Here is a 24,458-nt window from a genome sequence, read left to right as displayed (position 1 = left end):
ATTGACCTGTGCCCCAAGGGACATGGGTTGGGTGGCCAGCACCGTGGGTCACCTGCAGCCGTCCCAGCACGCAGGTACCGAGCAGTGCGTCTGCCTTTGTGGCCCTCATGAGCATCACGGGCACCACAACATCCGCCTTGCTGAGCACGCTACCGGGATGTAGCAGAGCGAGGCTGCACTGTGTTTGCGTGCTGACCCAAAAGCCCTCACGGTCCCTTAAAATAATCCTGCTTGAAGAAATGCTGGTGACACAGCGCTGCACAGGGACAGTGCTGGGCAAACCCTGCTGGGGTAACACCAGTTTTGATGGTTCTACTGGCTTTAGAGGGGAAACTAAGGATTAATACTAGAAAATAAACATCCACTTACAGAAAATATTCATAGAACGGGCAAAAAAAAGGGCAAGGGAGTCACACTACATCCTTCATAAGTAAGAAACCGACTCAATTTAATTGTAGAACTTGGCAGCACCGTAACTATGAAACTTTCGCGAGCCCCAGGCAGCCTGGGCAGGCAGAAGTCCACAAAGTGATACAATGACTACTTATGAAGAAAAATAATCTGAAATGTAAGAGAATACACAACCTTTCTTAATAAGGTAAATGAAGTTTCTTTGTGAACATATTCCCAAGATGAACACACATTTTAACTTGAAATAGCGAGAGTGTTTTGTAAAAGCATTATGTAGATTTGAAGCTACTTTTATGTAACTCAGTTTATCGGAGAAACACTTTGTATCATGTTTTTCAAATATTAAACAGATAAAAGTATAATCATTGAAATATTTGCATATTTTGTAGTATAAAGAAATAATGTATGCTAACAGACTACTTGCTGTCAAATTAGCTTCAAACAAATAAGGAAATAAGAGTTGATTTATTACAATGTGTGTCAGGCTGTAGGGTGGTAAAATTCTAGTGACTGTAATTTAAATAATGGTCCAGTAAAAGTAATTGAAAAAAATAACTTTCAAAAAACCTATCAATTTCATAATTCAGAACAGTATGTGACATGGCAACAAGGCGTTTATTAAAATAATCTATTAATTTACCTTGTTCATTTATATTATTTAAAGGACTGACTTCTAAATTGCTATTTCTTAAATCTGCGCTTTAAAGAAGTGTTGACACATCGAGGGTTGCATATCATATCCCTCATAAATAATGAACCCATTGAATCTATTTTAACTGCAAAACTCAGCAGCGCCCCTGCCTCAGGACCCCAGGCACCCAGCCACATCCTGTGATACTTCTCGGCTCCATTTCTGACCCCACCATTATCATTGGGACCTGTTCCAGAATCTGACAGTTCTAATTGGTATGTCCCAACTTCCATCTTTAATAAACTGCAGACCAGCTTGGAGAACCTCCCATGAATGTTGGCCTTGGTCAGCTAAAACAGTTTTCTCCCCTCCCTTGTGCCTCACCACAGCCAGCAAAGAGGGAGAAGACAGGAGGAGGAAGGAGAAAACAAACTTCAGTGTCCACATACACCTATATGTTTATATGCACATTCATACATGTGTATATAAATACGTAATTATGTGTATACAGTATATCTAAAACGAGATTTACAAATACTGGATGTATATACAACCAGAAATGAAAGATGTAGTCCTGAATCCACAGAATCATCAGCTGTTTTGGCTAATCAGTTCAAGTTTTGCTCCCGTTTACGAGAAGCAATTTAGGAGCAAAGCAACATATACTGAAGCTCACTGGCAAACCAAATCCAACAGCTGTGGTTTGATTCAGTATGTTGTGTGCATCCAAAACAAGTCTCATGACAGTTCCCTCAGTAAAATCCGATGCCCATGAAGGGCACTGGGAAGGTTTGTTCACACCAGTGTGGGGTCTGTCCCAGGGAGCAAATGAAATGATACATAAAAAAAGCATCATATACTTTTAATTGTACACAGTAGTAGGATCACATTTAGAGTACTAAAGGGATTTAATAAATCAATTTTAAAACAGTTTCAAGCTTTGTCAGAGATGGCAAGTAGATTAATAGACTCTTTATTTGAAGTGGTATAGCTAAAGCTATAAAACTCCACGTGTAGATATCCCTCAGAGTAAGAATGCCCTGTTCTAGTTAAAATCAATCTACTGTAAACAGAGGTCAAACTAAACCAAAAGAAGACATTCTCAATGCAGTACAAGACTGTCAGCATATTCCTTCGTAATTCCACAGGTATTTTGGAATGGTACAGACCAACCACAGATCAAAAAAATAGAAAGAGCAATTCCCAACTATGTATTTGTATCTATTTTTTCATCCCCTCCCAATAATAAAGTATTCTCCCATAAATGCCATGAAATTGTAGCATCTTGGATTTCATCTTAAAAATAACAGGAATGTTTCTGTGTAGTAATAATCCTTGTGGAAATCTTAGCAGTTTATTGTTCCACTTACGTGTCACTTGAAAATTAGAATTTTAAAGATTTGTGGAAGTGTTAGACTACTGTTTATGCCATGTTACTAAGAAAAAATTCTACAGTAGAGGCATAGCCCCCAAATAAAGTTGCTGACAGAGTCTTACATACCAAAAAGCAGCAAAAAGTCACAAATTTAAATAGTAATTTTAAAAATCAAGTTATGATGAGATTTCTTAACCCAAGTTAGCTGTGCTAACATTTGCAGCATATTATGGGTATTAAGCAGAACACATTTTTATTTGAGTTTAAAAGTTGGGACTTTCCTCATATGACCCTCCTGGCATACTGCCAAGTCTCAGCTCTTCTTGACATTTAATCTGACCATAATCCCTGAAATCTCTGTGCCATTGCTGGGTTGCATGGGAATGATTCCCCCCAACAACGTACATGGAATTGTGCTGTAAATTTTATTTCGGTTCCCCGACTTTTCCAGCTGTTGCAAATTATTTACTTGAATAAAAAGAAATAATCCATACCCTTTATTTGTTATAAAACCATATAGTATCTAAACCAGAAAACCAGTTTGGCACTTCCTCTTTCAGTTGTTTTTCTACTGATGGCTACCATATTTTTAAGGGAGCAAACTCCAGAAAACAAATACCACTCAGCAGCCGATGAAAACCCTGGTTAATGAAATGCAGTGGCTCAAACAAACCCATTGACTCTAAACAGGAGCAAGACCACACTGCAGCAGAGGGACGAGGGTTCCAGCTGGGGGTACTTGCACTTGACTGTGGTCTTCTGAATGAGCAATTGCCTTTACAAAAAAAGCATACACTTAGAGAGATTTTTCTTATTCAAAGATGCCTCTGATCTCTGAAGCCAACTGCCTTGTTGTCACAAAGACTGTGAAAAATCACAGTGTGTAAGATTTCCACATCTGTGATTTTTGGCAATTGTGCAAGGGTAGGGACTGAAAAACTGACGTCTGAACAACACTAATGAAACTGAGGCAATGCAGCCATTTGTCCTGAAGGGAAGTGTAGAAAAGTCCAAAAATCACTGCAGCAAGATGAGTGTGGATCTCTCATTGTTTTCTGTGTGCTCAGGATTTCACAACTATTTTTCCCCTGCTAGGTAGGCAAAGCAGCACTGAATTTAATCTTGCTAATGCAGGTCCTAAAAGCATTCAATCACACTGCAGTATGAGCTCCAGTATAGGATTGAGTGAACTACCCATTGACCTGCAAACTTAGTTCAGCACCAATTTAAGCGCAATTACAGTTCATGTGAGCTAACACTGGTCTACCTACATTTGCTGTGGTCCGGTTTCTGTCTGAAGCAAAGACTGGCTCTTATTGAGACTTCTTATTTCCCGAGTGATCCCAACATTTTCCCCTTCTTATGTAAAGTCAGTAAATAAAACAAACAAGAAAAAAAAAAATTAGTCCCTGCAAAAGAAGAACTCAGTTTAAGAAAATGTAAAAGGATGACAGATAAAGTAATTTTAAATTTGTTAACCTCTTAATTTGCAACAGAAAGCTTGCTTTGTTCAGCGGACTCTTCTCACTGGGCAGTAACCCCTTCCCACAAAGACATTTCTGACACAGAGTTGACCAAGGACCATAATTTCATGGGAAAAGAGAAAGTGCTCTGAAGCATTCATTAAAGCTTATTTTATTACCTCTAATTTACTTCTAATGCTAATGTCTTCATACATGTAAACACATATTCTATTTCAAAGGTATTCCTTTGGGTTGGGGTGCAGAGAGCCTTTCAGCTCTTCTCCTTCTGCTGTTTAAGAAAGCTGAACTGCAAGGAAAAATAGGAGCTACTCCCCCAGTCCTCTGTTTCCTACAACAGAGCAGCTTGGATCAACCAACAGCAACTTAAGTCAGTGTTAATGTTTGGTTTAGGCCATGTAAGAGTGAGAAATTGAGAAACATGTTTTCACCTGGCCTTCAGCCAGGCACAGTGCCACCACTAATGAGTGGCTGCTATAACGAGATCTTTTGAAAGAGTCATAGGTGAGATATGAATCAATGAACACAATGCAAACCCCATCCCCATCTCAAAGAGAGGAAAATAAACCCCAAAACATTGCAGCTTTATCATAAGTATTTTTAGGTGTTGTGGTGCCAGCCTACTGCCAGAGGAATTCACTGCTAGGGAAGGGCAAGGTCTGTTTGCACGGCAGTTCTCCCCAGGGAGATGCATTTCACGGCTCCCAGCCAAAGCCTCCAAAACGCCCCTGGGGGAGCAGTTGGGCTGGAGCTGCCCCATCACGCCCTTCCACTGCAGCCGGATTTGCCTATTTTTGCAGCTGGCACCACCAAAGGCTACAAAAACTTGTAGTCAGCACAATCCCTTCTAGATTGACTTTTCAGTCTCTTCAGCTAATAAATACTGAGAGCAGTGCATAGACTGGCAACAACTGTTAATATAATTTACATAGGAGGCTCTGCACTCCTCTCAGCCTTTTTCATAGCAATTTCTGCATGACTGTTACCATCATGGCGCTCACTACCCTCAAAAGAAAACTGCACACCAGACCAGCTTGTAAAAACATAATTTCACCTAGCACTGACACAACAAAATCCTTTCTGCTCAGTGTTCCTAATCCCCATGATAGCAGAACTGCACACAGAGCATCATGATGAAGAAAAGCTATACTGGTTAGTCCAATGGCTGGTTTCTTCCTTTGCTGCTCCAGAGGCATCAAGAACTGGCTCAGGAGCTTAAATCTTGATGTTAGATACATGTTCAGTGTGCAGACAATCCTATTGTTTTCAAGCTACTGCTGTAACTTTACTTGCAAATGAGCTGCACAATGGAAGACCACCCTCTAGAAAGCTCACTCGAGCTCACAGGGTTTGGTTTTGTTGTGTTGCTAGCTTGACGTAAAACACGAGTTGTGCCCCTAACCTGACTCATGCTCAAAGAGAAAAGATCTTAGCACTATGGAAGCGGTGCTCTAAGTCTGAGCACATGGCCCATGGGAAGGAGGAAGCAGCTTGATATTGTTGTGGATAACAGCACTGGTGATGCAGTTAGGAAGCAAAAGCTTGTGTTTCAGCATCCCCTCAAACACTAAGCCCGAGACAGACTGATGTGGTGTATAAAATACACCAGGATTCAGAGGCTCAGGCGGAAATGGTACAGGCAGCTCAAATCCACATCTCTACACTCTTTTCCTCAGCAAAACACAGTTACCTTTTCACTAATGCCTGCTGAGAACAGTCCTCTCACACCATCCTGCCACAGGTGTCATCTGGGAGTACGCTAGTTGGCATGGTCCAAAACCATGTCATGGAATGTGCTAGAAATTAAACAATACGGACAATCATAAGATACAATCCTAGTCCTGATTAATTTACCAATGCAGACAAAGCAATGTGGCAGCAGAGTCTTTCAAGCCCATCACTGCAGTTAAAACACAAACATCAGAAAGAGGGCAGCACAGCAGGACTGAAGATTAAGACTCCAGAGTTTAGTCGTGTAACCACAACACGATCATGTTAGCATCACAAGAAAGCAGGAAGCACAAATAACTTCTAAACACAAATATTTCTCTGAAAATAAAAAGGCCAGAAGATGAGTGCTACAATGGATATCAGGGTGCTGGCAAAGGCATAGTGCGAAATGGATGCTTTCCAGCATTCAGTTTAGGAAGACAAACATTGTTTAACAAATTCACTGTAGCCCCTGCTTATTTTCCAAGCTCCTTAACTCATGCCAAAGGGCTTGGACTTTCTGAACATCCTGTTCTGTTTCCTCCACTGCTAGTCTTAGTCCTCGGTGCTAAATGTCTTTATTTCAGAGTCTCATTTTCTATCACTTTATTCCAAACTCCTCACTCTGTAGGCTTTGTATTTTACCTCTGGATAAGAGTGGAGACAAGAAGATTAATGAGAAGTCTGAACAGCACATTAAGCTACACCTATTTCAAAAGCCTGCTACAGTAAGCATCCCAAGGCACTGTGTAAAAATGAAACTACACAAATCGCATTTAAAACTAACAAAAAGTGTGCAGACACTGGTATGCCTTGAAGCATAAATATAAAGATCGATGATTAAATGATTTCAACAATTCCCCAAAGTCTTGGAGTCACATGAACAAAGACCATTTACCTGTCATTGCCTGGATGCATTAGCAATCTGCTTGGATATAAAGCTGAAGCATCTCCATGATGGCCTACTGGCAGGAAAAATGTTCCCTTATGATCAGAGCAGGAAAATAGCTCTAGTCTACTAGCAGCAGCTGGTCCTTGCAGGGATTTCCTAACTGACTAGAGGCAATGCCTCCTGCACCTCTCGAAGGCAGCTGCAGAACATATTTCTGCTCCTTTCTTTGCCTCTCCACAGCTGCAAGAACTTCAAGGCACAAGTGGTCTCATGGGAGTGACTACAGTAGCAAAGGCTTGGGCAGGCAGGAGCATCATCTCTCATCCTAATGACTTTCAGCTTCCAGATCCACAGCTCTTGGGACTCCACCAACACTGCAAGAACCAGAAGCAAAGACCTTGACAGGACTGATATGCACACTGGGCCTGCGTCATCCACCAGGAGGCATGTACCTCTTGATCACCAGGGTAGGGTGACACAGGAGAAGGCATTTCTCCTGGTATGAGAGGGAACTGCTGCTGCCACTGAAGTGCCAGGGAGCCTGCTGCTGCTGTTGGTGTGGACACAAAACAGTCCACTTGCTTCCTACTTTTCCACCATAAGATTTCCCACCTTGCCTCCTTCCTCTTCCTTCCCACAGCAGCATTTCAGGCTGAGACCAAAGCATGCAGTGAGAGGTACAGGGAACCAACTGTGACCTTATTTGCCTTAAATAACTGCATTTCTACACTATCCAGCCACAGTGCCCAAGCAGCCATGAAGCACAGCAGATGCTCCTGCGGGAACCTTAGATCCTGACGACACCATCAAAGCAACCCAGTAAGGAACCTGGATGACCCTGCACTTGGTTTCAGGCTCATCAGGAGCCGCTGCTGGCTGTCAGTACCTATGTCAAGAGACCATGCAGCGGGCACAGTCCTGCTGTGCTCCAAGACCCCATGTCCTCCATACCACCCTTTTCTAGGAATGCTCCAGCTACTGGGCTGACCACACTGCTGTCTGGTAAACATCACTCCTATGTGAAGCTCCCATATAAATACTACATGTTGCCCTACAATTTTGAGGCAGAAATGGCTAAAGCAATGTGCATATAAGCAGCTGGTCCTGCTAAGCCTCATTTACCTTTCTTGACATCGTTTAAGAGAAAGGAATCAAGTGATGCATTTGCGGCCTCTTTGAGCAGGGTGTGTTGGAAGATCAGCTTTGGCCTGCAAACCCTACTGAACAGCAGAGTGACTCAGGCGATATTCAGCCTTACTTTAAAATTATGTATTTATTAATACACACAAAAGAGGAAAAATACACAAAGGCACAAATGGTAAGTGGACAGTAGGCTGCAGTTCCAAGAGTGAAGTCAAGCTAAGGCCCAAGCGCCATCAAAACTTTAACCTATTCACATTACCTCATGTGCAGATGAGGTGATCACCAGCACATGCACATTCTAGAATTTGTGGAATTAAAAAAAAAAAAAAAAAAGTGGCTCCCAACATAGCGACATTTGTGAAGAGTATTGACTCTGGTAAATTAGCTAAAATCAGAGCTACAAACTTACAAAAGGGATATGGAATAACATCAACATAAGAAGAACCAAAGGTCCTGAACAATGCTGGAATCACCTTTTGAAACCAACTCAAGAATGTGTACATGAAATCAAGCAAACAGAGAAAGCTGAAGTGAAATACGTTTCATTTTACACAGATGCTTCAGTGAGAAGGCCTGGACAGACAAGACTTGAAGCTTACACTGCGTGAGTAAGGAACACTTTCCTCATCACTGGCTTAGAAAACACTTGGATTCCAGAATGGCCTTCTAATCGCCAACAGGAAAGCAGGGAAACTATTTTAAGTAAGCATCACTAAAAATAAAATGGGAGAGGCAATGAAAGAAAAAAGAAAGTGGTCAGTGACAAATACAGTATATAGATTTTGGTGTTTATATTTTTAAGGTTATTTATACTTCTAAAGCTATTTCTACTTTTAAGGCTATTTATATTTGAAAGCTTTCCCTTTGAGACACTGACAGGCAGGATTCTACATTCATCAGTCTGGCATTCATTCAGCTACACAGTATTTATAGAAACATGTAAAGGCCAACAGAAACAAAAAAGACATTAAAATTAATTTCTGTCACAATTTGGGGTTATTATCATCATCACATCACATTCACCTTCAGCCACACATGAACAAAACATTTCACAAGATTACACCAATACATGTTTTGAATGCTTTGCATTAAATCCTGCTCAAGCAACACAGCACACTGTGAAAAAAATAATGCAACAGTTTGACATGATTGGACACAACTTACGTTGCCTGGAGATAAGGTCTTTCAGATAAACTTGATGTGCGGATTTGACTTCCCAAAGAGCTGAACACCTGATGTTATTCAGGACACCAGCGCAGCACCAGAAGCTACGGCATTTGACAGGAAAGCGCAACTCCTCTTGCACATCTCTGAAGTTCCCCAGAAAACACCGGCTGCACATCCAGTTAAGAACAGATCACATTCACGAACCCATTTAGAAAACACGAGTTAAGATGCGCGCTGCTTCTCTAGTAACCTAGATGATCTAACTTAGTTTCAGAGTCAACTGACTGCTTGCTGCTACAACTGAAATACGTTACTAGCTTTGTTCAAGCATCAATGCTGCCGAGCTTCATTAGCTAGCTTTCCCTTCTAGGAGTCCTTTCCACGATGTATTTATTAAGAACTATCTTATCATGACTCAAGTTTTACTTTGCCAGTCTATTCTCCTAACATATAGGCTCTCAGAAGTGTTCTTCTTTCCGTATCTGTTCTAGTTTGAATTGTTCTTTAATTCAAACCCCAGAATTATATACAGTGCAACACATGAAATCTCATTTTGTACATTTTTCTACAATGGCTGTAAAATTTTCATGCCTCCATCACCTTCACATTACCCCTATTTCATTTTAGATCCCTATTTATATTTTCAAGGGCCACATTACTTGTCCATTTAAGTCTGGAGATCTGCCTTGTTTTGATACAAGTTTCAAGTACTTTTAAAAATATTTTATCTACTTTTCAACACCTAGGTTTTTAGTCTAGCCAACTTAACCACCTACCAACCTCACTACCTTGTTTCCTTAATTTCACAGTCTGTTCTCCTGTGAGAACGAGCATTATTTATGGACCTATGTTTGTTTATGCTTGTATTAAATTTAAATTGAAACAATTAAATGCATGCTTCATTCAAGTTTATTTTGGATAACCAACTCTTCTATAATGTCCTCATGCTATATCAAAACAAAATCTGAGAGAGCACATCAACATCTCAGTTCAGTAACCTTTTTAAATAAGAAATCATATTCACAGCTTGTCACAGCTTGCACCCAAGACAGTCAATGTCCAAAGTTTCCAAGGTATTTCATCTACTGAGCCATTTACATCTATATTTCTATAAGCAAAATAAACATCCCAAAGATCGTTGAGCCCAACAGGCACAGAAAGGTGCCATCTTAATTAAACTCTCTCACCCTCCAAAACAGGGTGGCTGCTTCCAAACTCCCTACTGGGAATAATCCCAAGATAACTTTCAATTTTATCTGGGAATAGTTCAGGTGAGTTCCCACAAACATAAACCAAAATCTATATCAGGGACAGTTAACAGTAGAAACAGATGATTTCCAGGGGCTGGGAATGCTTCCAAGCACCATTTAGTTTACCAGTACAGATGTGGCCAGTGCATGAAGACCTCTTAATGCTGACCCTGAGTTCTTCATGACTACTTGCTGATCTTCATTAGCTTGTCATTTCCTCACCTTCCTTCTCAGAGACCAAAATAATTCCACTGATACCACACCAGCCACAGCTCCTAGGAGACTTTTCTCTGGTAAACAGGGATGCTGAGGTCTTTGTCTCAAGATTCTTCTTTGGGACCTTTTTCAGCTTTGTGTCTGTATGGTGTTTCTTTGCTCCTGGAAAACAAAACACCGGTCTTTCCCCCAGCTAAGCTCTGCTGATGGATCTGTCTTTCCACCTAAAGAAAAGGAGTCTTTAGGCACACACATCTGCCTCTTCCTCATATTTCTAAGAATCCCAGATCTTCACATTTTTGTGGGTTTATTTGGTTTTGTTTGTTTTTCCTTTTTTTTTTTTTTCCCTGCTGCAGCACAACTACCTTCTATTTTTCACACCCCAGTTCTTTAATCACATCCTTGTTTCTCCTCAGCCTCAAGTCTCTAGTTATTTCCACCTTACTTTCCTTTCTTCTGGTGCCACTCTGTCGTCATCTGTTTCTCACTCTTCTCCTGAGTTCTCCATCGTAGAAGATCAGTCTTTCACTTTATTTCCCTGCTACTAATTAGTGCCAGCCTCTACACTGTGATTATAGCCACATGCATCCATGGTCAGCTTCCTCAAAGACCTCTCCCTTCCAACTACTATTTTTACATAGATCTCTGCACTCAGATCACCTCAACCGCATCTTCTCTTCCCTCTGGCCTTCAGCTCCCTGCCTCTAGCTGCATCTAAACCACCTGATATTCTCTCTCCTGACTTCTGTCAGGTGACATTTCTATGTAAAAAAAGATCCTATCAGGTAACACTGAAGAAAGTAAATCTCCCTCTGTTCCTGCATCCAGTCTCAGTGTCTTCTTTTTTATCCTTCATTCAGTGCTGCATCATTGCACATTCTTCCTTGTCCCTGCCTTCAAGTAAAAATAAACATCCCAGACAAAACCCGTTCAGATTCTAAATTTTCATTAAATGCTGGCTTCCTCTGGTCTCTGACTTTTTACACTTTTGGCCATATCTGAAATACATTTATGTGCCCAGTGTGAACTAAGTTTTCTTAGGTTTCAGTTGTGACCAAAGGCATAAAACCTCCTTCATATCCTTCAGCTACAAGAAGTTTAATCCACTGACAACTGTGAATAGGTCCTGCCAACACCAGAGAGGAAAAGAGTAATTGCAATGTAGGGCAGTAATTCTTGTACATGAAGCTTCAGAACAACTTAAGAAAAAATGGATGCCTACCTAAATAGAAGAAAATGGAAGAAGTAGTGGGAGGAATTGCATGTCAGAGATCAATAAGCTCAGTTTGAGCAATCTTAATTTTTTGATGAGAGGCTAGGTACTAAGAGAGAACTCCTCGCGCTTGTGAAACAGGAAAAAAAAAAGTTACATGAACGTTAGATACAGAACATAATTATTGGAGTTTTCTGCAAAATTGGAAATGACTGCAGAAGCATGTGGCTAAAAAGAAAATACACTTCAAGAATTTAACAAGGATATATTTTTGCAAAGCAAAGTACAGACTCAAACATTTGATTATTCCCATCAAAGCGTGAAACCATATTAAGGAGTTGGATCATACAATCTAAACTGCACTTTATTGTTTTTTCCTTTGAAATAACACAGATTTTATAGGACAAATAAGGACAGACCTTCAAAAGATGTGTGGAAGTGTAAGAACAGAGTATAAAGCAGAGTGTCATCTGAACTTTTAAATTACATAATAAAAATAGTACTTTGTTTTGAGAATTGGGAGTTCTTCAGTTTCACTTTCAGTGCAAGGCTTTCCTGTCTATCCATGTGTGCAAGAAAGGACAAACTGCAGGAAAGCCTTGTGCCTCTAATGCTTTGGTTTATCTCTAGAATTTCAATTCCAGCATTGCTGCTAAATAAGGCAGACTAAGACACAGACAGAAAGAGGATGACAATTGCTTTCATGTAAACAAGCATCCAGGCATCAAATTTCATTGTCAATAACGGGGAGGATTTGCAAAGATACAAATGGACAGTAAATGCCAAGTTCAAAAGATATTCAGGGTTTGCATAAGTGATCTAATTGCTCCTGTGAATCTACAGTTCCTGAAAACTCTCAAGTCTTCTTCACTGTTGTTAAAGATTTTGGAACGTGTATCCACTATAAACACTATACTAATTATAATTAATTACATTAATTTTCTCTCATAATTTCCAGAGTGACTTTCCTAAAATGAAGCAGGCCAAGAATATATCCAAACAGGTATTTCCTCCTCTAGGTTACCAAAGCATGCTGTTGTACCTGGCCTACTGAGCTGGGCAGACCTCTGCCTAAAACTTCAGGACACAATGGAAAATGAGTCTGAAGGTTTGGGGGTTTTGTTTGGTTGGTTGGTTTGTTTTGCTTTTTCCTTCGAATCATCATAAAACCAGCATGAAGTCAGAAACCGCTAGACATTTCTTGCCCGTCTCTCACAGTGTATCAGCACCAGTCAGGTTGGCCATACAGGGAGTCTCACACTTCACCTCAGTGCACCAGCCTCACCTGAGCTGGTTGCAGAAAACCTATTAACACCTTTCTGGCAGATCACATTTGTCTGTGGTCTCTGTTACAAAGTACAATGCAGAGGCTGATCCATGGACCCTGGCAAAAAAAAAGAAGAATCTTTTAGCTGGCTTTAAATTAGGGTCATTTTTTCCCTTAGCGATGCAGATAAAGGTGCAGTCCCTGCCTCTGACCAGTGCTGCCACTAATATTTTTTAGAAAGATATATTAGAGTAAAACAAAACAGAAGATGTAGCAGAGTAGAAGCCTACAATATTAATTTCATACTTGATGAAAAATTTATGGGAATAAAACAAAGTGCAACTTTTTCACAGTTCCTTTAGAAATCTTCCTCTGAATTCCCGGTGTTGCTCTGACTTGCTTTTTAGGCTAATTCTTTGCCAGAGGTACTGCGTAGTTGTTTATGTGTCATCTAACCTGAAGTGGAAGTTGAAATTCAACAAATAAATATGTGAGTATCCGCTAGTGATTTGTACTTGCAAAATATGATTCAAATGTTCATTGCAACCCTATTTAAGAAGTTCCCAGTAGACATATTTCTAGAAACAGATTAAATGCCCACAGGATCAGATTTCCTAAGCGCCAATTGTGAAGGGCTAAGAAATCTGTGCAAAGAAGTTTCTGAGCAAGATTCCAAAGATAAATCCTTTTGTTATGAAAAATATTCCAAGAAGTATGCTTAGTAGAGATATGGGACTGAGTGGTTCAGTATTCAGCTACTCACCACACATTCACATCAAGAAAAGCATATTTCTCACCAGTGGAAGAATTTTATGACATGGGGTACAGGGAAAAGGAAAAAAAAATAAGGAATCATAGTGAAAGACTCTTTCGCCATTCTAGTCAAAGTGGATGTTTAAAACATGTCAGCTGGACAAACCAAAAATACAAAAATAAAAGATGATTAAAGATAGTATATCTTCACCTAGCAAGTGGTAACTATGTGTTCCAGCCAGAGAAAACACTGGGAAAGCTACTGGGGGAGTTTTCCTTTGGCTCAGGGAACAGATGAGCAAGAGTTCTCCTAAGGCATTGCTTACAAAGCCAAAAGCTGTTAAATTCAACAGCGGCTAAAGCAAGTTACAACACACTCTGCTCCAGCCTATGTGGACAGAGCCAAGCTGAAGTATAACAACATTTAGGGGAAAAGGAGAGCGAGAGGAGAAAAAACATACCTTATGGTTTTACCCCAAGTCTGAGCCAGACTCACAGACCAGTCTCAAGCAAGTCAGAAAACAGAGGTAGCCAAGACCTTCTGCCCAGGGAGTGCTCACCTCCAGCACTGCAGAGTTTACTGTGGTTATTTTCTAGTGTTTATTCAAGCAACTTTTCAATTCTCAGAGAACGGAGACATGTTCTTTGGAAAATCATGCCATTTGCTGTCCTTGAGGAAGACTTTTCCAGTCCAATAAATTGCATCTCTCTTGACATGCATCCTTTCTCAGTTAATCTAATTTTTTCTATATGCCACTGTACCATCCCAAGCATTCCGATCAAACCATTCCTATAGCACTGCTTTCTCCATGCCCCTCTCCTAAGCAAAACCACTCTCTTCATCTGCCCTCGCACATTTCTTCACATCCATGGTTGATTTTCCTTTCTCTTCTCAGAATTTCAGTTAAACCACATAAAATGATACAGAAAGACTGGAGGGAAATTTAAAAAGCACTGAAGTGAAAAACAGGCTGGAATTGTGAATAGCAGTTAAGGACTGTTTTCTGGTCAGCTGTGCAGTTCTAGCTCATTGCATAAGCATGAGTGTAAAATCATTCTGCAGCTTCAAATAACTCCTATTTGTGAAATTTCCACTTAATTTAAGAATTAGGTGGAGCAAACTGTAACGACTTTCAAAGGAAGGCAGTAAAAGTTAAAAGGATCCAAAAAGTTTTGATACAATAAGTGTGACACTATGCCAATCAACCAGTTTTTAGTATCCCACAAGAACAAGAAATCACTGCAGGTTCTGTTTAATTTTATTTCAAGGAAGCAGGGAATAATAAAATTTAAACAGAATTATGAAAAGTAATACATTTTACAGTAGTCTCGGGTTTAACCTCTGCCTCTTCCTATATGTGAAAACTTTACCTTTAGACCACCTTTGGAAACATAGAACATCAAACCCACCCACACAGAATGGGAGCCTACCAGGGTCAGCCTGCCATTTTCCCACTGAGGAGAAGTTGCTGAGAGAAGTGAGTCCTCCCTGCCGTTTTCACTCCTCTTTTGCTACCAGGCAAGCTGGAGCTTTCCCCACAAATTCCAGTAATTTCCAATCAGTTGATTTTCAGAAATGGAATTTTGGCCAGAAAAACACAACTTGCCGCATCTCAAGAAATTCAGACCCAGTGAATATCTACATTGTGGCTACTTATCAGGAAATCTTGGTGAGTTAGTACCATCATTGTATTTTGAAGTGGTTCTACACTGAGGTTTTTTTACTACCCCATATGTCTGCAGGTCTTACAAACCTACTCTGTAAAAGAGAGAATTAAGGCTCTCTGAATCAGCCCCAGTCGGGGGCAAAACTAATGGTGTGTATGGTTAACATGTTTATATAGGAAGTCAGAAATGTCAAAACTAGTCATAACCACTCAATAGGATTCTCTCTCAGTACCAGACATCTACTATAACTAAAAGGCTATAACATGTTTTAACCTGACACCCTCAGTCAGCAAAAATTCAGTTCTTGTTTTCCATGGTGGCAGTCAGACATGACAGAGAACATTTTCCTTGGTTTCTGGGTGACCTTTATGGGAACCTGCTGCTTTTCTGTGAGGTGCATGTGCATTTCAAGTCTACGTTCAGAACGTACGATTTCCCTCCTTGAAATTTTATTATTTTACCTTTACATCTGCTTTTTTTTTTCTGTGATTATTAAATCAAAGAAGGAATGATTGGGTTTTAAATTAATTTGCGAAAGGACAATGAAATATGCTGATAGTTAAAAGGATAAGAACAAGTTTCTAACAGATCAAAGGACAGAGAGCATTAATGAGCAGATGCATCCTGAAAGTTTTCTTAAATGCAAGAAGGATTACTGTCTCAAAAATTGATTTAATACAAACACAGGTCTCCCATCGTGGTACCTGGGAAGAGCTCTTACTGACTCTGGAGTAATCAGCAGCTCACACTTGAAGGAAAAATACAGTAGAGTCCATTCCACCCTTGCACCCTTTGCAAACAAAAGCATCCCAAGAGAAAACACAGCAGGAGCAAGAAATTTAAGTTCTCATCTCCAATCCTCCTGTCTGGTGAGGATCACGGGAGCTGCGGCCTTCATAAGAAGCCTCCTCTGAGCCCCAGCTGCACTCCAGCTCCACCAGTACCCCGAGCCCACAGAGACATCAAGCCCTCCGAGGGCCAAACTCTGCCGCTGTTCTTCACAGGGCCGCTCCGATAAGAAATACTCCCTGCGCACAAGATCCTTTTGTACTAAACAAGTGAAGCCTCTGAACAAAGAGTTCAGTATATCATGTAAGATCAAGAACTTAGAAACTAACCAGTAAGTGCCACTCTCCAGAGTCACTAGATCATCCCCTTCAGTCTCTGAGTTGGGCTGCCATGGTTGAGGCAGCTTTCTGATGGAAAAGCAAAGCATTGGAGGCTGTATTTCTTCTTTTTCTTCTTTCTTTTTTTCTCCCCAATGTAATTTTTACTGATCTAGCTCACAATACAAGTCAAACCAATCAAACAGGCATGTTGGCTTGCAGTTCAGTTTACATTTACCCTTTTGGGTTCTTTTCCTTCTCTTAGGGAGGGGGAGCTTTTTAACTTAGAGACAAACAATTCTCTGTCAGGACCAAAATCAGTGATCAATCCTGGTTGGCTGCACCTAAAATCAATTTAAAAAAAAAAAATCTCTAGGACACACACACATTTTACTTTGAACTTCTCACTAGATTGTATTTGCACTTAATTGAGGAAAAAGTCACAACTTCTACATGTCTCACTGCCTGAGGGAACCAAAAATATTAGCACTGATTAAATGTTTATTTTGTAGCAACATGAAATCTATCATGCTACAGAAAATTATTTTGAATGATACCTCTTCAGAATGATACTCTTCACCTCCTTCCTCTTACTAAGTTACACATTCAATAAAAATACAGCTGGGCCAAGGAAACTCTGTTTTGTTTTGGCAAAGCATCAAACGGCATCTTCTGGTTTGCCAACACAGGCAGAATCTTGTCTAACTGCGGGATGCTCTTGGATTTACTACCTATCAGTGAAACTATTAAGAAGTACTGAAAGGTTCCAGCCCCTTTCACATATTCTCAGTTGAATATCATTAGTTTGGATGCTCTCACTTTGCACACAAAAATATAGCAGTCTTTTCCCACCTCTCACGGAAAAAATAATAGGAGAGTGTTAAGTCTCATGTTACTAGGACTTCATTACTTTTACAAGGTATGCTAAATAATTAAACTGCACTTGTCAAATAAATGATTAGAGAACGTTTTGTACTGCAGTGTATGTTTTTACTGTCTATTTACCTCAGCTGACAAAATTAAATCATTCACAGAGTCTCCTGCACAACAGTGCAAACAACTGAGACCCTAAACTTGGAGAGAGGGAGAGCTGGGGGACTCAAAGTCCAAGCATATATAGGACGTGATTAGAGAAAGAGCACTGGATTAAAGGGAAATTGGAACAGCAGAACCAAAGTTTGCTCTGAGGATGCTGCTGAATGAGAATGACCTAGAAGCAAATCTAGGTAACATCATTTAGATCCTTAGCAGCTTCTAGACAGGCTTTCTGTGGACCCGTAAAAATGGGCAAAAAGGCAGAGAATGGGTACGTGTTGCTTAAAGAGATGACAGCTGATGATTTTCAGTGAACATTAACTTTCTCAACCTTTAATTTACCTTGTTATCCATACGTCTGTAACTAGCTGTACATTTGCATGGATATTTCAGAGCCCATTTCACATTCTCATACACTTCCATGGAAATATATATTTTGGGGGAGGAAAGACTTTGGCTAGTGTAAGTAGCAGGGTACAATAATCCAAAATATTCTGTAGTAAACAGGATCCCTCTGGGCTGAAATAGACAGGCTGCTGTGTGAAATGACAAAGGCAGAAGGATTAGACTAGCAACCCACCCTTCCGCCACATTCAGAAGGCAAGACCATTTCCGTAATGCCAAAAAATGAACAGAATTTCTGACACAGTGCACATTGTCTTACCTGCCCCTCTTCTCCACAGGCAGGTCCTAGGAACCCACTCCATTCAGTGGGACGTCCCACGCAGCAAAATGAAACAGATGTAGCCAAACGAACAGCTGTCCCTCCCGCAGATGGGAATTGATCTGTTCGGCCAACTTGGCAATTTTTCAGCAGCAGCGTTCTAAAGGTTACTCAAAACAAAACACTGTCCGGCTGCAAATCCCTTCTGGTAGCAGCCACACATGCACCAGCCTGCTGCTACCACAGCCACATCCGTCCTCCCATCATCGTGATGTTCAGGTTGGACTCATACACACAATCTGCTATTTTTTAAATGTACTAGTCACCAAAATCCACATTTCCATTACGGGGGAGAGAACATTCACGATGCTCCCGTTCTCTCATGGCAGCAGAATTTCCCTGAATTGACACTTTTTGCGAAGTTATGTAACAGTGAGCACAGCACGCTTAACTCTCATCTGAGCAGACACTGCCAGCACAGTATAAGCATCAGGGTACTTTACACCAAACTGTGCTCCAACCCAGCATGTGAATTTACAACATAATTTTTTTTAAAAAGTATATTTATTTCTTAGAAGAGAACAGCAAGCTACCCAGGCAAAGTCATAGATTCTTGTAGAGGGCTTATTAAGTAAACAAAGTGCAGGGAACAAGATTCAATAGCTTTTAAATGGAGTAAAACTGAGCTTTTAAAGCAGGCGCAATTCTTCAATATACATAACAAATTTGGGACTAATAGTGCATTGGAAATCAGCCAAAGGAACTCCCCAGACCTCAACACAACTCCCTTTTGTCAGCTGGAGTGATTTTACAGTGTTGCCTGAAGAGAAAAAAAATGCCACGGAAGCTCTCAGTGATACCCAAAACCAATTTTGCAGCCCTGAGTACCACTGTCCACTAGAGGGGTTTCTTCTGTGGTACAAAAGGCTTTTTTCCTTTATATGACTTAGCTTTCACACAGAAGCACAGATTTGATGGCTCAAATACAATGACTAATGGAGACAGCAATTTTCTTCCATGGCACAGCATTCTCCACTCCTTTTCAGAACTGAAGTATCCATTAAAAGTGACTCATTGGTAGCAAAAACATGTGAAAAACAAAACAAAACCAAACAAAAAACCAACACCTTGAAGTTTGTTTTTAAATACTCCCCACATTCAGTATTATGGCTATCGGCAATTCGTGAAAACCATAGGCATGTGATATATTTTCAAGAGAGATGGTGTATAAGAAACTTCATACTAAAAAAAATCACAACTATTATTGCACAGCAACCAGCCAAACATGTTTGACTCCTGATTAACCAGTCTTTTCTCCTTTCTACTTTACCACAGCCGTGAACCCCTCACCTACTAGCAAGATAATTCAACTTTTTTTTATCCTCTTCCAGTCTATTGCCCTCCCTCACCTTTCTCTTCTTCTTGGCTGTCCATGAAAGCAGGTGTTGCCTCCATGTGCAGGAACACAGGCTTGCCTATCACAGCCACCTTACTTTGAGCTATCAAACACAAGAGTATTCTCTACTTTAGTTTTCCTATTGTTTTAGTCTAATAATTTCCCCAATTCAGGTTTAGACTGCCATGTGTAAACCATATGTACACATTAGTCCAGGGAGGGAGAGCAGTAAGGATGTTCAGAGTATAGGAAGGACAAGCCAGGTACCAAGTGCCCATCACTTGCCAGCAGGTCGGGTACCAGATATACTAGAACACAAAACCCTCTGATATGCCTAGGCTCACCTTCAAATTACCCTGGATAGCTCTAGTTTCTTTAAGTTTTACAGAAAAGCTTTTTCACAGGTCTTTCAACAGAGACAGAATTACACGAAAACAATTTCTTTATGCACACATACGGCCAGCACAACTCTTAGCTATTGCTCCTATCATACTACTGTGGAGTTACATTGCACATTCCTGTAACAGAAGGTACACTATGTAAGTGCAGTAGGATGATATAATTCTGAGCTCAAGTTGATGCATTTTTCCACTTCTGAGATTTCGCACAGTAACTCCTGATTAATTTGGGGTGTTGAAATTAACGAGCTTATAAAAGTAACAAAAAGGAGTCAGGGCTATTCTTGTTCAATGCAGTGTTTTGTGCTTCTTCTAGTATAAAATTAGTTTTTTGATGAACCATTTTTCTGTATTTTCTATTAAAAGGATCTGTTGCCTCTTATCTGGTAAAACAAGGATGTGCTTCCCTGAAGATGATGAAAACCAAAACACAGGTATCCTCCACATCCTCACAGTATCCCATGCAGGTCCCAGAGCAAGCACGCAAGTTATTTCTTTTTCAGTTTGGGGGAAAGCAAACTATTTTATATTAGGAATTCTACATAATCTGCTAAAAATTTAACCCGCCCTTTCTACTTCTATGGATATTAACATGTCAGATACAGTATTTGGCTATAGAAAAATCCTATGTTAAAGGATTTTCGTTTTATCACAGAAGGGATTCAATAAGCATAATAGATAAATTACTCCTACTCAGTGCTCTCAATTCCAAATGGAAGCTACTAAACTAGGTGATATATTAGAATGCAGAATAATGCGCCTGTGGACTGACCAGACAAGAGGAGAAAGTGGCTCGGTACTAGTACGCATGACTGCAGCACACAAACCCTGCAAACACCGCAGCACTGTCCCCACCATCGCCTTTCTCCAAGGATCTGCTCAAAGACTTTTCACCCTTTCACCACTGAAACAAGAGTGACCTGCTCCAGCTCTGATTTTGGAAATCCTGTGGCTACCTCTACCACATCAGAGCCTTTGTTGGTGGAGATGTGGATTTAAAGGCCCAAAGGAACTCTTGCGATAATCTGTTCTGACTTCCTGCCTGGCACCAGCCGCAACACCTCAAGCACTGATTTCTTTACAAAGCACAAAAACTTGTAACTCTACTAGAAGATATTTCAGAAGGAGATGTAATCTTGATTTAATTACTCCAAGTGATCTACCACATTCCTTTCTATGCCTTTCCAATGGTTAATTACACCTACGATATCATATTTCCAATGTGAACTCGTCTTGCTTATCTTGCTGTGTTTTTGTCTGTTGGAGCTCTATCCTATCTCCCTACACAGATATTTTTAGATACTAACCACATCACACCTCAAAATTCTCTTCCCTGAGATAAATAGTTTGCCTGCTTGGCAAATCAAAACAGGGATTCCTGAATCCAACGCACAGCAGCTGCGGTGGTTATCGTGGATTGCTTTTGACTATAGAGACCACAAGAGAAAAGTCAATTCAAGTGCGAGGGGAAGGCACCAAGAATCTTCTTTTAACAAGCTCTTCTATCTTCCATTGCAGTCACGCACTTGGAAGACCTGGAAATTTGGGGTAAACAGCACTGCAATCCAGAGAGTTTCACTTTTAACTTAATTGATAAATTCCAGTGCAAACCAGATCAGTAATTACTAAATACAATAGTTAACTCATAAGGAAATAGATGGTTGATGGCAGGTGGTTTTCTGCTAACAGAATGACCTGGTACTTCTACAGGCACTGCCAAGGCAGAAATCCAGAAGTGAGCAATATGTACCCTAAAATACCTCCAGTTGTGACTCTAAGAAACAAAATGAGTAAATTTCCACTACTGCTGTCATGCTATATTACTTAAGCATATTACTTAGACATTTATATTACTGTAGCATTCAGAGGCTCCACATAAGGCTCTCTTGTGTTAGGTGATCAACTACAAACAGAGCAAGCTTAATTCGTTTTTGCAGCATTTGCCCAGTTCTCGTATGGTTGAATCCTGGTAAGGAGACAGAAAGGAGGACTTATGTCCTCCCTGGATCACGGATGCTCATGAGACCAGTGTACAGAGACTGCTCAGAACTAGAATTTCTTCTGGCATTTACTAAATCCTTGTACTACCCCTGTGATTCTCAACACATTATAAAGTTACTTAGTAGACTCTCTATTTCAGAACAACTCTCAGTTATTTGCACTGATTTGGTGCAGAACAGCAGCATCTCACTGTTTTGGAGATATATTATATATGCACACACCTTTGTAACTGCAAATATATGCACATACTTTCCATGTACTAATACAGAGTAAGAATATGCAAAGCTGAATTGTCTGGTATTTACAACATCACTTTAAAATTTTCCACAACAAAAAAAACCGATGATATGACACCTCATTACTTTTTCACAACACTTCTGTTTTTTCCATTAATATTTCACATTTCTACTCACTTGTGGTTTCAAACAGTTTACATTTTGCATAGCTCAACTCTTTTTTTTTTTCTTTTTAGCCCTTCTCTTCCCTGTTCCAAGGATGCCCCTCTACAAATCAAGAACACAGTTTAGGTAGATGTATTAACTTTTACTGGTTTAAAATGTCAGCAAATTTGAAAAACATTCCTTTTAATCATTTTGAAAGCATTTGACTTGAAATAGGTACATGAAATCCAGCTAACAACTCTGCAAGCTTTTACTTCAACCACCAATAAAAGTCAGAACAGGCAAATATGGGAGCAAAGGAAAACAGCTGCAAACAACACTTTCCTTTCTCAGTATCCTGTGAATTGCTATTGAAATTGAAACAATTACATATGACTGAAAATTAATTATATATTTCTGTAATGTTCTGAACAGGTTAATACTGCAGCTGCCTGTCAGAAGAACTTGCCATCATACATCTGGTTATGTTATTTGACGTAGCTTCTTCATTTGCTAGATAACACAGCAATTAAATAAACAGATAAAACCCCTTTTTTAGCAGCCCTTGCTGTTGGTAATGTATTAAAAGTCCTTCTGCCTTTTGCTTATCTAACAGATGCATAGAGAATCCATTTCCAAAATGCAGCAGCCCAAGTCATGTTACATAGCAGATGATGAAATATTCACTGCTAGGAAAGTTCAGTCTTTCCCTGCAGATGCATTTATTTAACTGTGTAATTCATAAACTCCCACCACCACATCTCAAAAATCAAGAATTTACTACAAAGCTACTTATTTTATCAACGTATACGCTAACAGTTCATTTTCAAACTGCAAAAACTTTTGCCTTATAAGTAAAGATTTTAGTGAAAACTCTAGAGTCTGCTGAAAAATTACTTGTATACTCCTTATAGGCAAAGAAGTTTCCAAATCTATGCAGGTACCTTATTTTGATTAAAATACCAAACAGTGACTTAGTAACAGTAAAAAATAGTCAAATGTTGTTACACTCATTCTGCAATAGTTTCCTTTCTGTTTGTGTTGTGACATACTGACCCACAGTATGTTTAGAATCTACTCTGAAATGCTGAGCATACTTGTTAAAATTACCTCTGATTAACTTGAATATCTTACTAAAGTGTAATAAAAAAATCTTACCTTATTAGAGCTTCATTTTCTGTTCTTTCACTGAAAAAAAAAATAAAGAAATCTCTATTAAAGATCCACTTGGTACAAAAGTACTTTCTGAAGTTATTATATTAGTTGCACTTAACAGCAACACTACAGGGTTCTTTCTACATAACTGAAATAAATTTCCATTATTTTGGAGAGTTAATCATTCTCAACGCTCTGGGGTGGAGACCTTTATTTATTTACTATCGTAACTAGCTGTTCCAAACAAACATCTGAAATGCTTTGGAAATATCAACACAAACAACTGGTGTACTCAATTCATCCCCTAAACTGAAGGCTGATTAGGCACACATTATAGGTTTATTTTCACTGCAAGCAGTATTTTACGATCAGTATTTGTATTATCTTTATTGGACACTTGGTATTTTCTATTATAAGATAGACTTGAATTGCAGTATGTCCATTCCTAGATGTTTTTTTTCAAAGCAGCTATTTTCTGCTCAATCTCAAAACAGGTAGGGTCAGCAGCAGTTGTAGAAGAATGCAAGCATCGATCCATTTCATTAAACATCTGCTTCAACTAAGCCATTCTAAATGGCACATGTGCCAATAGCTTACTAACATACATCATGAAATTAAAAAAAAAAATTGAAAAAGAGAAAGTTCTGGCATGACTCAGAACAATCAATGAATTCCAAGGCCTGCAAAAATATTAATTAACCTTTCATTTCATCACAACTTTGTTCTGTCCTTTACAACTGAGGCGAACTATTTGCAGGCATGAGCATTATTATTGGGAATTGGATTCTGATAACTCCGAGGTAAATGGGCATTTTTGCCACTAATATATGCAAGAACAGAATCATACTTTCCCTTACTTGATTTTCTAAATTAGCTTAATACACAGCATGAAACAGAAGACAAAAAGCCAAGTCTAACAGAATCTGACAATTATTATTGGTATTTGTTGAAAAGCAGGAGAAAATCATGCTGAGTCAGAAGTAAAGCATCTCAATCTCTAGCACTTTCTGTACACTTCATTAGCCATCAGTCAGTGGGGTTAGAAATTTACAGATGAAGGGAAAACAAGGAGAGACCTTGTTCATCTTTGTCAAGGACAAATTCAAAGTTTGACCTCAAAGCATGTGATCAATGCAATGGGTGAAG

The 24,458-nt window shown here is 39.7% G+C and overlaps 1 protein-coding gene across 5 annotated transcripts in view; it reads right to left on the bottom strand.

The window, feature by feature from the left end:
• Nucleotides 1-24,458, bottom strand: part of THRB (thyroid hormone receptor beta) — a 175,881-nt gene that overhangs the window by 106,993 nt on the left and 44,430 nt on the right. For all 5 annotated transcript variants that reach the window (XM_071804949.1, XM_071804948.1, XM_065832262.2 and 2 more), the window contains exon 2: nucleotides 23,316-23,345. The gene's annotated coding sequence lies outside the window, so the exon portion shown is untranslated. The remainder of the gene's footprint in view (nucleotides 1-23,315; nucleotides 23,346-24,458) is intronic.

This window comes from Patagioenas fasciata, chromosome 2 (assembly GCF_037038585.1).
Source record: "Patagioenas fasciata isolate bPatFas1 chromosome 2, bPatFas1.hap1, whole genome shotgun sequence".
NCBI lineage: Eukaryota > Metazoa > Chordata > Aves > Columbiformes > Columbidae > Patagioenas > Patagioenas fasciata.
This window is presented reverse-complemented; position numbering and strand designations above follow the sequence as displayed.